This window comes from Brassica napus, unplaced genomic scaffold (assembly GCF_020379485.1).
Source record: "Brassica napus cultivar Da-Ae unplaced genomic scaffold, Da-Ae ScsIHWf_447;HRSCAF=680, whole genome shotgun sequence".
Classification (NCBI taxonomy): domain Eukaryota; kingdom Viridiplantae; phylum Streptophyta; class Magnoliopsida; order Brassicales; family Brassicaceae; genus Brassica; species Brassica napus.
The window spans coordinates 55,861-68,049 of record NW_026016523.1 but is presented as its reverse complement, the minus strand read 5'-3'; the positions used below and the strand labels follow the sequence as shown (position 1 = coordinate 68,049).

Here is a 12,189-nt window from a genome sequence, read left to right as displayed (position 1 = left end):
TCTTCATATAGCCACGACCAGGACTTTGAAAGGTGAAGAATATACTCCTGATATGGGCCAAGACATGTCCCTTTGAGGTCTGGTCGAAATCCATCTTTTCCCTTAGCCAATATTTTATCGGTTTCTCCATTTGGGCCAAACAAGCTCGTTTTTGAATCTTTTTGAAAACCATCAAGCCCAATGCTTTCTTGGATATTTAGAACATGAATAATCACCTTTGTCATGATTGAATTGGCCGTTGGTTCATCAGAAAGAAGGTTAGCCATTTCGAGCTTCTCGGGTGGTCTGAATTCGCGAGAACTAAAGATCACTTGATTTTTAAATAGCATAACTATCACATATGAACTCCGTTTGATCTGATTCTTCTTTGAGGAGCTCCGTAATTGAGTTGAGAACATTCTCCAAGTGATTTCATGTGTAGAAGCCTCGTGGTTTAAAAGATATGAGTCAATCAATGAACATATATCATTACTGCTTCCAATGATCAAACCATGCATGTCTGTTTTGCCCGGTGCGCTACTCCATGGCACATCAGTACGTATACTATACTCGTATACTCCCAAACTTCAAAAAAACTTCTGCAAATCGTCAAGAATAGGCAAACGACAATCTTAATATTCGTCTAAAACGCTAGAAACATATCCAGACGATGATGAACATAATCTCAAAAACTATACATCATTTCTTATCGCAATCATGCGTACGGAAAACTTGTACCAATATCAAACTGAAACTCGACGATTAGCCAAAGTGAAGTGATCTTTGGTGAGATGATCATGTCCCTGAATGTTCTCCAATGATTGTGATGTTATTTCATAAGCAGTGGATTGAGTGATACTTCTAAGAGTTGCGGAATGACTCTTGGACTATCAAGGGTTTGCTTGCAAGGTAAGGATCAAGGATTCGAAATACACTTAGAACAAGCTTGATCAAACAAGATTCAGAGAGAATTTTTATTAGAAAAGAGTTTGATGATTTTATTGAGAGTTTTGATCAGAATATAAAGAGAAGAAGACTGTACATGCACAGCTTCTTGGAAACACACAAAACAATTAAAACAAAGACTAAGTTTAAATTTGAAAATAAGAAAAGGCTCCTGGTTTCTTCATGCACGAAATTAGAGTAGGAAATGGGCCTGGTTTAGGCTTAGTTTCATCAAGAGGCTCATGTATAAGTGTTGTGTCCAAGCCTCATTAAAAACCTTGTTTGGAAAACCCATTGGGACAAAACCAAACTAAGGAAAAGAGTGCAAGTCACAACACCTCTCTTGATGATTGTCTTAGATGGCTTGAATCACAACCAGAGTGGTTGGATAAGCACACTCTAGACTGCCATGGATAGTGTGAAGTAGTTGATGAAGAGCTTGTCGAAATCTTGCTTGCTTTGATCTTGTCATTGGACCAATAGGTACTTCTAGGTCCTTCTCATTTGTTTCTTCAGGTTCAAGCAGATCCCTGGTTCTTTATCCAACTTCCTTAAGCTCTGGTTCAAGCTGATCCATCTCTTCAGTTCCATTGCTAGCCAAGATCACATCATCCTCTCCCACTTGAGAAGGATTTGACCTCAAATCCGTTTCTTCTGCACAATAAGGAACTAAATCAGTAACATTGAAGCTTGAACTAACGTTATACTTACCTTGGAGATCCAGTTGATAGGCATTGTTGTTGATCTTCCTGATGACTTTGAAAGGACCATCCAATCTAGGCATAAGTTTAGATTTTCTTTCATTAGGAAATCTGTCCTTCCTCAGGTGTATCCAAACTAAGTCTCCTTCTTCAAAGATCATCTCCTTTATTCCTTTGTTAGCATACTTAGCATACAACTTGGTCTTGTTTTCTATATTGATCCGTGCCTTCTCATGTATCTGCTTAACAAGTTCAGCTTTCTTTTGTCCATCCAAGCTAACTCTTTCACTCAAAGGTAAAGGCATTAGATCCAAAGGTGTTAAAGGATTGAAACCATAGACAATTTCAAATGGAGAGAACTTAGTTGCAGAATGCTTAGCATGATTATAAGCAAATTCTACATGTGGCAAACATTCTTCCCAAGTTCTAAGGTTCTTTTTAATCAATGCACGCAACAAGGTAGACAATGTTCTATTGACAACTTCAGTTTGTCCATCAGACTGCGGATGACAGGTAGTAGAGAAACACAGTTTAGTTCCTAATTTAGACCACAAGGTTTTCCAAAAGAAGCTAAGAAACTTAGTGTCTCTATCAGAAACAATTGTCCTAGGCATTCCATGAAGTCTAACAATTTCCTTAAAGAACAGATTAGCAACATTCACAGCATCATCAGTCTTATGACATGGAATAAAGTGAGCCATTTTAGAGAACCTATCAATGACTACAAACACAGAATCTCTTCCAGTTTTCGTTCTAGGTAACCCAACAACAAAATCCATTGAAATGTCATGCCATGGATGCAAAGGAATGGGTAAAGGAGTATACAGACCGTGGTTCTGGACTTTGGACTTAGCCTGTTTGCAAGTGACACACCTTTCGCAAGATTTTTCTACATCTCTCCTCATATGTGGCCAATAGAAGTGCTCTTGCATTACATTCAGTGTTTTAGCCACGCCAAAGTGTCCTCCACGTCCACCTGCATGAGCTTCCTTGACAAACAAATCTCTCAAAGAGGAGTTAGGCACACATAGTCTATTTTCAAAGAAGAGAAAACCATCACTCTTGAAGTATTTTACCACGACCAAACTTCTCACAAGAAGCATATATTTCCTTAAAATCAGAATCAGTGGCATATAAAGTTTTGATATGTTCAAATCCAAGTAGTTTGGTTTCAAGAGTGTTTAAGAGAACATACCTTCGAGATAGTGCATCAGCAACTATATTTTCCTTACCTTTCTTGTACTTGATCACATAAGGAAAGGTTTCTATGAATTCAATCCATCTAGCATGTCTCTTGTTCAGTTTTTGTTGTCCTTTGAGATGTTTGAGAGACTCATGATCAGTGTGGATGACGAACTCCTTTGGCCAGAGATAGTGTTGCCAAGTTTGCAAAGCCCTCACAAGCGCATAGAGCTCTTTGTCATACGTTGGATAGTTCAGAGTAGCCCCTCCAAGCTTTTCACTAAAGAAAGCTATAGGTTTCTTCTCCTGCATAAGCACAGCACCTACACCAACACCAGATGCATCACATTCTATTTCAAATGTTTTAGAAAAATCAGGGAGAGAAAGAACTGGTGAATTGGTGAGTTTCTCTTTTAAGGCTTGGAATGCTTCTTCTTGTGCTTGTTCCCACTTGAACCCCACGTTTTTCTTGATTACTTCAGTCAGTGGTGCAGCCAAAGTACTAAAATCTTTGACAAATTTTCTGTAGAAACCGGCTAGACCATGAAAGCTTCTCACTTCACCAACTGTCTTTGGGCTTGGCCATTCTTTGATTGCTTTAATCTTTTCCTTATCAACCTGGATACCTTCTGCACTCACAACAAAACCTAAAAAGACAAGGTTATCTGCTCCAAAAGTACATTTCTTTAGATTAGCAAACAAGGATTCTTTTCTAAGTACTTCTAGAACCTTTCTAAGATGCTCAATATGTTCATCCAAGTTCTTACTGTAGATCAGAATGTCATCAAAGTAAACCACAACGAAATGACCTATAAATGATCTAAGAACATGGTTCATTAGTCTCATGAAAGTACTAGGTGCATTCGTCAGCCCAAATGGCATCACTAACCATTCATATAACCCTTGTTTTGTTTTAAAAGCGGTTTTCCACTCATCACCCTCTTTCATTCTAATCTGGTGATACCCACTTTCCAAATCAACCTTAGAAAAGATGCTAGAACCATGCAATTCATCAATCATATCATCTAATCTAGGAATGGGGTGTCGATACTTTACAGTGATATTGTTGATGGCTCTGCAATCGACACACATTCTCCAACTACCATCTTTCTTTGGTACAAGCAAGACTGGAACTGCACATGGGCTCATGCTTTCACGGATATGACCTTTCTCCATAAGCTCAGTGACTTGTTGTTGTAGTTCCTTGGTCTCCACAGGGTTGGTTCTATAGGCTGGCTTGTTTGGAAGTGAAGCTCCTGGAATAAAATCGATTTGATGCTCTATTCCTCTGATAGGTGGTAATCCTTGTGGAGCTTCTTCTGGAAAAACATCTTTGAATTCCTGCAAAAGCATCTGTATTTTGCTAGGAAGATCCTGCACTGGCTTTGTTATGTTTAGGCATTCTTTAAAAACAAATAGCAAGTGAGGTAAAGAACTTCCCTTTGGTTGAAGCAACAGATTGGCAGGTTGTTTTGTCTTTGGTTCTGATGAAGCTTTATTTTTCTTCAAAGCTATCTGATCAAGATGGACTTCTTGCGGTGTTAAAGGAACTAAGACAGTCTTCTTTCCCTTGTACTCAAACGAGTATCTGTTTGTGAACCCATCATGAAGAGTTCTTCTATCGGATTGCCAAGGCCTTCCAAGCAGTATGTGTCCCGCATCCATTGGTAAGACATCACACAATATCTCATCCTCATACTTCCCAATAGACAATGGTATCTTGACTTGGTGTTTCACCTCCAGCTCTCCTTCATCATTAAGCCACTGTAACTTGTAAGTTGTTGGCCTTTTCATGATCTTCAGACCAAGTTTCTCAACCATGGTTTCACTTGCAGCGTTGGTACAGCTTCCTCCATCTATAACCAAACTGCACACCTTGCCTTGAACCATACAGCGAGTATGAAACAGATTCTCTCTTTGCTCATCTCCAACAATCTTCAATTCCTTCGCTTGTGAAGAAGCTTGGCTAGTTCTCGGCTTGCAGATTCAGTGTTCTTCTTGCGACAAGTAACTCTCCACGAGCTGGCATCTCCACTCTTTCTTCTTCAGACTCAGATTGTTCCTCTTCCTCTGATTCAATCTCCCCATTATCTCTGATGAGTATTACCCTTTTGTTGGAGCAGCTACTGGCATAGTGTCCATAACCTTTACACTTGTAGCACTGTATGTCTCTGGTTTTGGATGCAGTGGCTACTTGCTTTCCTTTAATACTTTGTTCCTCCCCTTTAGGCTTGGAGAATGGTTTGGATTCTCTGGTCTTTTCGTCCTTCTGGTAGTGTGGCTTGCTTGTTCCATAGCTAGACTTGTAACTTCTTCTTTTCAACTGCTGTTCAAACATAATTGCCTTGTGCAGAAGCTCTTCCATCTCAACATAATGATGAACTTCAAGTCTGTCCATGATGTCTCGGTTTAGACCACCCATGAATCTGGCCATTGTTGCTTCTCTGTCTTCTTGTATATCAGCTCTCAGCATAAGGGTTTCCATCTCCTTATAATATTCTTCAACTGATTTACTTCCCTGAGACAGTGTTCTGAGCTTGAAGTGCAGCTCTCTGTGGTAATGGCTTGGTACAAATCTCTTCCTCATAATCACCTTCATCTGGTTCCAGGTTTCAACAGGAAAATCTCCAGCCCTTCTTCTTGCTGTAACCAAGTTATCCCACCAACTTAGCGCATACTCTTTGAACTCAGTAGGAGCAAGTTTCATTTTGTACTCTTGTGTGTAGTTTCTACAATTGAACACAAGTTCAATCTTCTTTTCCCACTCTAAATACTCTTCAGGATCAGCAGTGCCTTTAAACTCAGGAATCTTCAGTTTCAAACTACCAAGAGGATCATTGGTTTGTGGCCTTGCTTCTTGATTACGTCTCCTTCTCCTGGTGCCATTGGATATGTTGTTATGACTATAATAGCTTTCTGAAGCAGACTGATTTGGACTCCTCCTAGATCTCTCACGTTCTGAATGGGAAACCTCAGTTCTGAAGTTTTCTAGTCTCTGATCCATCAAAGTAGTCATCACAGTAGTCATGCGTGCAGTCAAAGCATCAAGTAGTAGTTGATCCATTCCATTGTTCTGACTGCTTTCTTCTCCCATGGTTCCTGTTGAATTTCCAAACACAAAACCGGTAAAAGAGATCACAGAAATATAAAACAAGCATGCACACAGCTCGGTCGCTACGTAGCGACCGAGCGGGATGAACGTTCGGTCGCTACGTAGCGACCGAGCGAGACGGATGCTCGGTCGCTATGTAGCGACCGAGCGGGGCGGACGCTCGGTCGCTACGTAGCGACCGAGCTGTGTGCATGCTTGGTCGCCGCGTATCGATCGAGCTTGGCTTGTCCGCGGTCTGATTTCCATACTCGAGCTTGTCCGCGGCCGATTTGCATACATGTCCGTTTCCTTCGGACAATCGGTATTTAGTCGTTCGATTGAGATTTGGACGATATTTTACTGCAAGGCTGCTCGTAAAGATATCTTTACAAAGATTACTTTTCGTAAAAACGGTTATGCTGACTTTTACGGACTTTCAGGCATTGATTCCGTCGTGACCGATTTTGACCCCAACAGTTAGCCCCCCAGCTCGTTAGAACCATGAGCTTACAGCGTGAGGTTCTAGCGAGTGGCCTAGCAAGTTAGGCAAGTAAGGTGAGTTAGGCGGAATTAATGGTTGAAAAGGTCAGTGGTAAATGGTTTTCTCGCTCTTCTAAAAATAGAACGCGATAAGATTGGGGCTGCGCCTTATGACGGCTGCCTACGTACCCATGTTGAAGGGATCAAGCCTTTCGTAGTTCGTCTTTGAGTTAAGGATCTTATGACTAGTTTTCTAGTGAGACCTTTATGGTCTAGTTTTTATGTAGCGGTTATAAGGCGTGTTGCTGCCGATGGCATTTTGTATGGATGTAGAAGGAAAACTACGAGTTGTCATCTCGTAATCTAACTCTGTGTGAATTGCTATATCCGTAATCTGTTTCGAGAGTTTTCCGCAGTGTGTAAACTTGGGGATTTCTGAAGATTCTCGAATATTGGCAAAGAGACAAATTTTGGGATCTCGTATCAGGGTGTTTGATACTATGCCTAGAGATGTTAGAGACCAGTGCGCTGGGTTTAGGGCAAGACCTAGGTTTACTCCTGGTTTTAGAGGGTGCGATGACTAATTCGACTTACGTATCCCGTTTCAGTTTCATCCTGATTCCATACCGATTTAAAGTCCGCGATAGGTTCTCGGCTTATACGACTTGTATGGTTGGAATCGAGCATCTCTCCGGAGATCGGAAATGCTGGACCAAAATTTCGGATTTCTTTTATAGCGCTATTATCCTTGTGTCGGATGTACGAGAGTCATCTCTACGAGATGGCTAAGTCTGTTTAGGACGTTGAGAGTTTGTTGTGATCAGCAACAAACTTAATGGTAAAAAATACCGTTTCGAGTCTTCGCGAAGGATATGTTTTGAGAAGATGTTAGTGCGTATGACTGTCTGGTCTTCCAAGAAAATGTTTTTATCGAGGAAAGAAATTTCGTCGAAGAATGAATCTTCAGGTGTCTGCGACGTCTCGCGATGCTGAAGATTTGTTATTCTTTCGTATGCCGCGTTTCGGGCTTGAAATGTTCGCGGGTTTGTAGATGTTTCGCGATGTTGCGAGGGTTTAGTCTTAGCCCTGCGTTTGAGAAACATTCTGGTTTGACTACGAATGTTCGCAGCCAAAATTGTTGTTCCTGTTTGGATGCTAATAGTTTTATTTGCGATCGAGGAATTATGACTGAGGTGTCATGTAAATTTGTCCATGGGAACAGGCGTTTTCCTTCATAGTATTTTGTGAAGTGTTGGCCTTCCGAGATCTATTTCGTGGATTCTTTAGGATATTTCGTATAGCTCTAGGAGCTTTGTTATGAATTTTTCCTTACATGCCGCGTATTACGGTTAAAACGTTGCGGGCTTGAAGGAGCGTATTGAACTTGGTCAATTTTCGAAAAGTTTAGATTTTCCGTTAACCGTTTGGTTGTTAGGACTTAGTTTCGTTACGGAAAATTTATCATATCATTTCTGACTGTGGGCTATACGATAATTTATCATATCATATAACCGGTTTTACGAAGGTTGTAAATCATTGATATGTATACATATGTCAAAGTAGCGTTGTTTCTGCGGGTTTTACAAGAAACGTTCCTTCTGTGATTTTGATCTTAGGTAAAAATTGCTTGGAGTTACTCATGGAGTGTTACCGAAGTTTATTTCAATACGATCTAGTCGCAGAACGTTTTTCATAGGTTTTTTGAGAGGATTCTCATGACACATTCGTTTCTTGAATGAATTGGTCATCCAGAGGTGGATCTAGCTAACCATCGGGAGGAAAGTGCTCCTTTTAACGTGCACGATGCTACATCTATTCTCGAGTTTTCTTCGTCGCAAATGTTTTCGATGCTTTTCCGTGACTTACTTGGTACAACGGAAACTGAAAGAAATGTTTGGTGATTGAAGATTTCTCGTAAAAAATTTTTAAAACGAAACTAGCTTTCTGAAGCCGGAAAAGGCTTCAATACTTTGGCTAATCGTCGAGTTTCAGTTTGATATTGGTACAAGTTTTCTGTACGCATGATTGCGACAAGAAATGATGTATATTTTTTGAGATTATGTTCATGATCGTCTGGATATGCTGCTAGCGTTTAGACGAATATTAAGATTGTCGTTTGCCTATTCTTGACGATTTGCAGAAGTTTTTGACGTTTGGGAGTATACGAGTATAGTATACGTACCTACTCCCCCCTTTTTTTTACGAAAGAAAACGGTTGAACCGATACTTTGAAGGGTTGTGTACGTTTCTTCTTCTGATGTTTGGAATGATCGATAATTCGGGACGATTTATAGACGACGCTTGGACTGTGATTTGGTTGTTTCCAAGTTGACGACTTGGGATATGTCGGTTCCGAGAAAATTGCCAGAAATGAATCGGTTTTAAGATGACGTTCATGTCTTTAACTTTTTCTCCCTTTAGGAAGCGAGCTTGATATGCGTGGCGATCGTTTCTCGACTTTCGGAGAGTTTAGATCGGTTTGCAAGATCTAGATGAACAATTATGGAACAATATATCGAGACAAGAAAAATTGCTTAAATCTTAGTTCGCTAGACTATCCGCCTAGGTTTTACGTTCCCTAAAGTTCTATGACAGCCTCAAAGTAATTTCCTACAAAAATTCCAAGTCTGATTTCAAAAATTTCAAGTCGGAAATACCTTAGTTCTCTCGAAGATGCAGTTTTGTTTCTTCTCAGTTTTGCTTGCTCCTTTCCCTTTCCTCTTCTCGTTTATGTTCGCCATTTCCGATATTGGTGTTTATCCTTTGAAACTTGATATTTATCTTCCGAACTTGACTGTTATCTTCTCCTTAGATAAGACGTCGATTTTTGTAAAAAGGTTCAACGTAATCGTATAGTTAAGGCGGCTAAGATGTTGAGTTAACCGTTGCCGTTTTTATACGATAAATCTGAATCCATGCGAGAAAACAAGTCTTTGCGGGTTTTTTTTTATCGTAAAGTTTCAATGGTAACTCCGATAGAAACAAGAGACGTTTCGATCGAGATTTGAAGGAGAATACAAAGCTGGAGGTAAGGGCGAGTAGGAGCAAGCGAATAAGTTTAGACAAGTCTTATTTGTTTTTGTCGTAAAATCTCGATGGAAACTTCGATTGAGACGAAACGAAAAGCGTTTTGATCGGGATTCAAAAGAGAACACAAAGGAGGAGCTTTTTGAGGCCTTACAGGTCGCTACGTAGCGACTGACAGTCTGACAGGTCGCTATGTAGCGAGTGGAAGCAAGCCGAGAAGCGTCCTACTTGTTTTCGTCGTAAAATCTTAACGGAAACTCCGATTGAGACGAAACGAAAAGCGTTTCGATGAGGATTCAAAAGAAAACCTAAAGGAGGACCTTTCTGAGGCCTTACAGGTCGCTACGTAGCGACTGACGGCCTGACAGGTCGTTATGTAGCGAGTGGAAGCAAGCCGAGAAGAGTCCTACTTGTTTTCGTCGTAAAATCTCAACGGAAACTCCGATTGAGACGAAACGAAAAGCGTTTCGACGAGGATTCAAAAGACAACCTAAATGAGGACCTTTCTGAGGCCTTACAGGTCGCTACGTAGCGACTGACAGTCTGACAGGTAGCTATGTAGCGAGTGGAAGCAAGCCGAGAAGCGTCCTACTTGTTTTCGTCGTAAAATCTCAACGGAAACTCCGATTGAGACGAAACGAAAAGCATTTCAATGAGGATTCAAAAGACAACCCAAAGGAGGACCTTTCAGAGGCCTTACAGGTCGCTACGTAGCGACTGACGGCCTGACAGGTCGCTACGTAGCGAGTGGAAGCAGGCCAAGAAGAGTCCTACTTGTTTTTGTCGTAAAATCTCAACGGAAACTCCGATTGAGACGAAACGAAAAGCATTTCGATAAGGATTCAAAAGAGAACCCAAAGGAGGACCTTTCTGAGGCCTTACAGGTTGCTATGCAGCGACTGACGGTCTGACAGGTCGCTATGTAGCGACTGACGGCCTGACAGGTCGCTACGTAGCGAGTGGAAGCAAGCCAGGAAGAGTCCTACTTGTTTTCGTCGTAAAATCTCAACGGAAACTCCGATTGAGACGAAACGAAAAGCGTGGCGATGAGGATTCACAAGAGAACCCAAGAGAGGACCTTTCTGAGGCCTTACAGGTCGCTACATAGCGACTGACGGCCTGACAGGTCGCTACGTAGCGAGTGGAAGGAAGCCAAGAAGAGTCCTACTTGTTTTCGTCGTAAAATCTCAACGGAAACTCCGATTGAGACGAAACGAAAAGCGTGGCGATGAGGATTCACAAGATAACCCAAAGGAGGACCTTTCTGAGGCCTTACCGGTCGCTACATAGCGAGTGGAGAGTTGGTTGAGTTCGGTCGCTACGTAGCGATCGAGCAGTGTGCGTGCTCGGTCGCTACGTAGTGACCGAGCGGTCTGCGTGCTCGGTCGCTACGTAGTGACCGAACGGTATGCGTGCTCGGTCGCTACGTAGCGACCGAGTAGTGTGCGTGCTCGGTCGCTACGTAGCGACCGAGCAGCGTGTGCGTTCGTTCAGAAAGAGAAATCGCGAGCTTCTTTTAGTGCTCTTCCTGTGGCGGGAGGTCGCAGCAAGGCTTTCAATTTTGTTGAACATAGGAGCAATCAGTGCTGCGAGTTTGTCTTTCATATATCCAGACATAGTTTCGATCAAGCGTTTTGTGGCCATGAGTAAGAGTAATCCGTAACCCCCCCCCCTCCTTCTAGCGCCAAACTGTGGGAACCGAAATTTGCACTGTCGATTTCCGTTTAAATAAGGAAACTAGGAAAACCCTAATTTCCAAGAGGTCCCGGATCTCTGCGAGAGCCAACGACAAGTGACCGAATATATGCGGAAATCATGAAAAGATAACAAACGAGTTTAGAGAAAACATTAGATCTTATTTGGAGTCCGCGTAAGAGCGTTGCGATCATTACAAGAGATCATAAGAGCTTTGGCCGCAAAGGCTGTCAGCGAGTTACTTAGTTCTAGCTTCCTAAAATCTCAAACCTAGTTGAGTCGCAGCTCGATAACAAAAGACGAAAAAGTTACATAAAAGGTTTTTGATTGATTTTGGACTGAACCTTGTTAAAGGGTGCCTACGTACCCCTTTCGAGGATCAAGCCGAACGTAGTTCAATTGATAGAGCTGGACAAGAGATCGAACTGCCTGGGCGAGTTCGTCTAGTAATTGAGTGCCAGTCATAGAAACCGAACTTGTCGAGAGTAAAGCCTAAAGTTTCTAAGTGCAGAGAATTCGGAGTCTAAAAAGTTCTCTCCATGCCTCTCGCCTAGGACTCCTTATATACTAGCTCCAAGGTCGGTATACACTTTTAATCTTCTGCCCTTAAGCCGTCATAGCATAAAATGGAGATATTCCATTTTTTCCGATCTTCGTATTTATCCTCAAAATTTCGTATTTATCCGCGGAAACTTGACATTTATCCTTCCTTGCGCGCCAAGCGTAAACCGTCATACGGTTTATGGGCTTTTGGTTAAGAAATCGTAAGTTGGGCCTCGAGTCGTGTCTTAGGTCCCTTTGGGCCGTCTTCCGACTCGAAACAATTATTACGACTTCTTTCGATAAAGAACGAACTTTCCGCGGTTTTTACCGCAAAGTTTGATTGATGTTTTAGAATGGTCGTAAGACATGAACTGAGTTCGCTACGGTCTTTGGGAGATAGCATCGTAGGATAGAAGAGAATGCATGAATTGGTGTCGTATCGACGTTTCGGAAGTGTTCGGTCGCTACGTAACGACCGTACAGCATGCACGCTCGGTCGCTACGTAGCGACCGAGCTTGGCTCGAGCTCTGTCGCTACGTAGCGAC

At 41.9% G+C, this 12,189-nt stretch overlaps 1 pseudogene; it reads right to left on the bottom strand.

Annotated features, from left to right (window-relative positions):
• Nucleotides 1-925: 925 nt before the first annotated feature.
• Nucleotides 926-5,925, bottom strand: LOC125603982 (annotated as a pseudogene).
• Nucleotides 5,926-12,189: the final 6,264 nt, after the last annotated feature.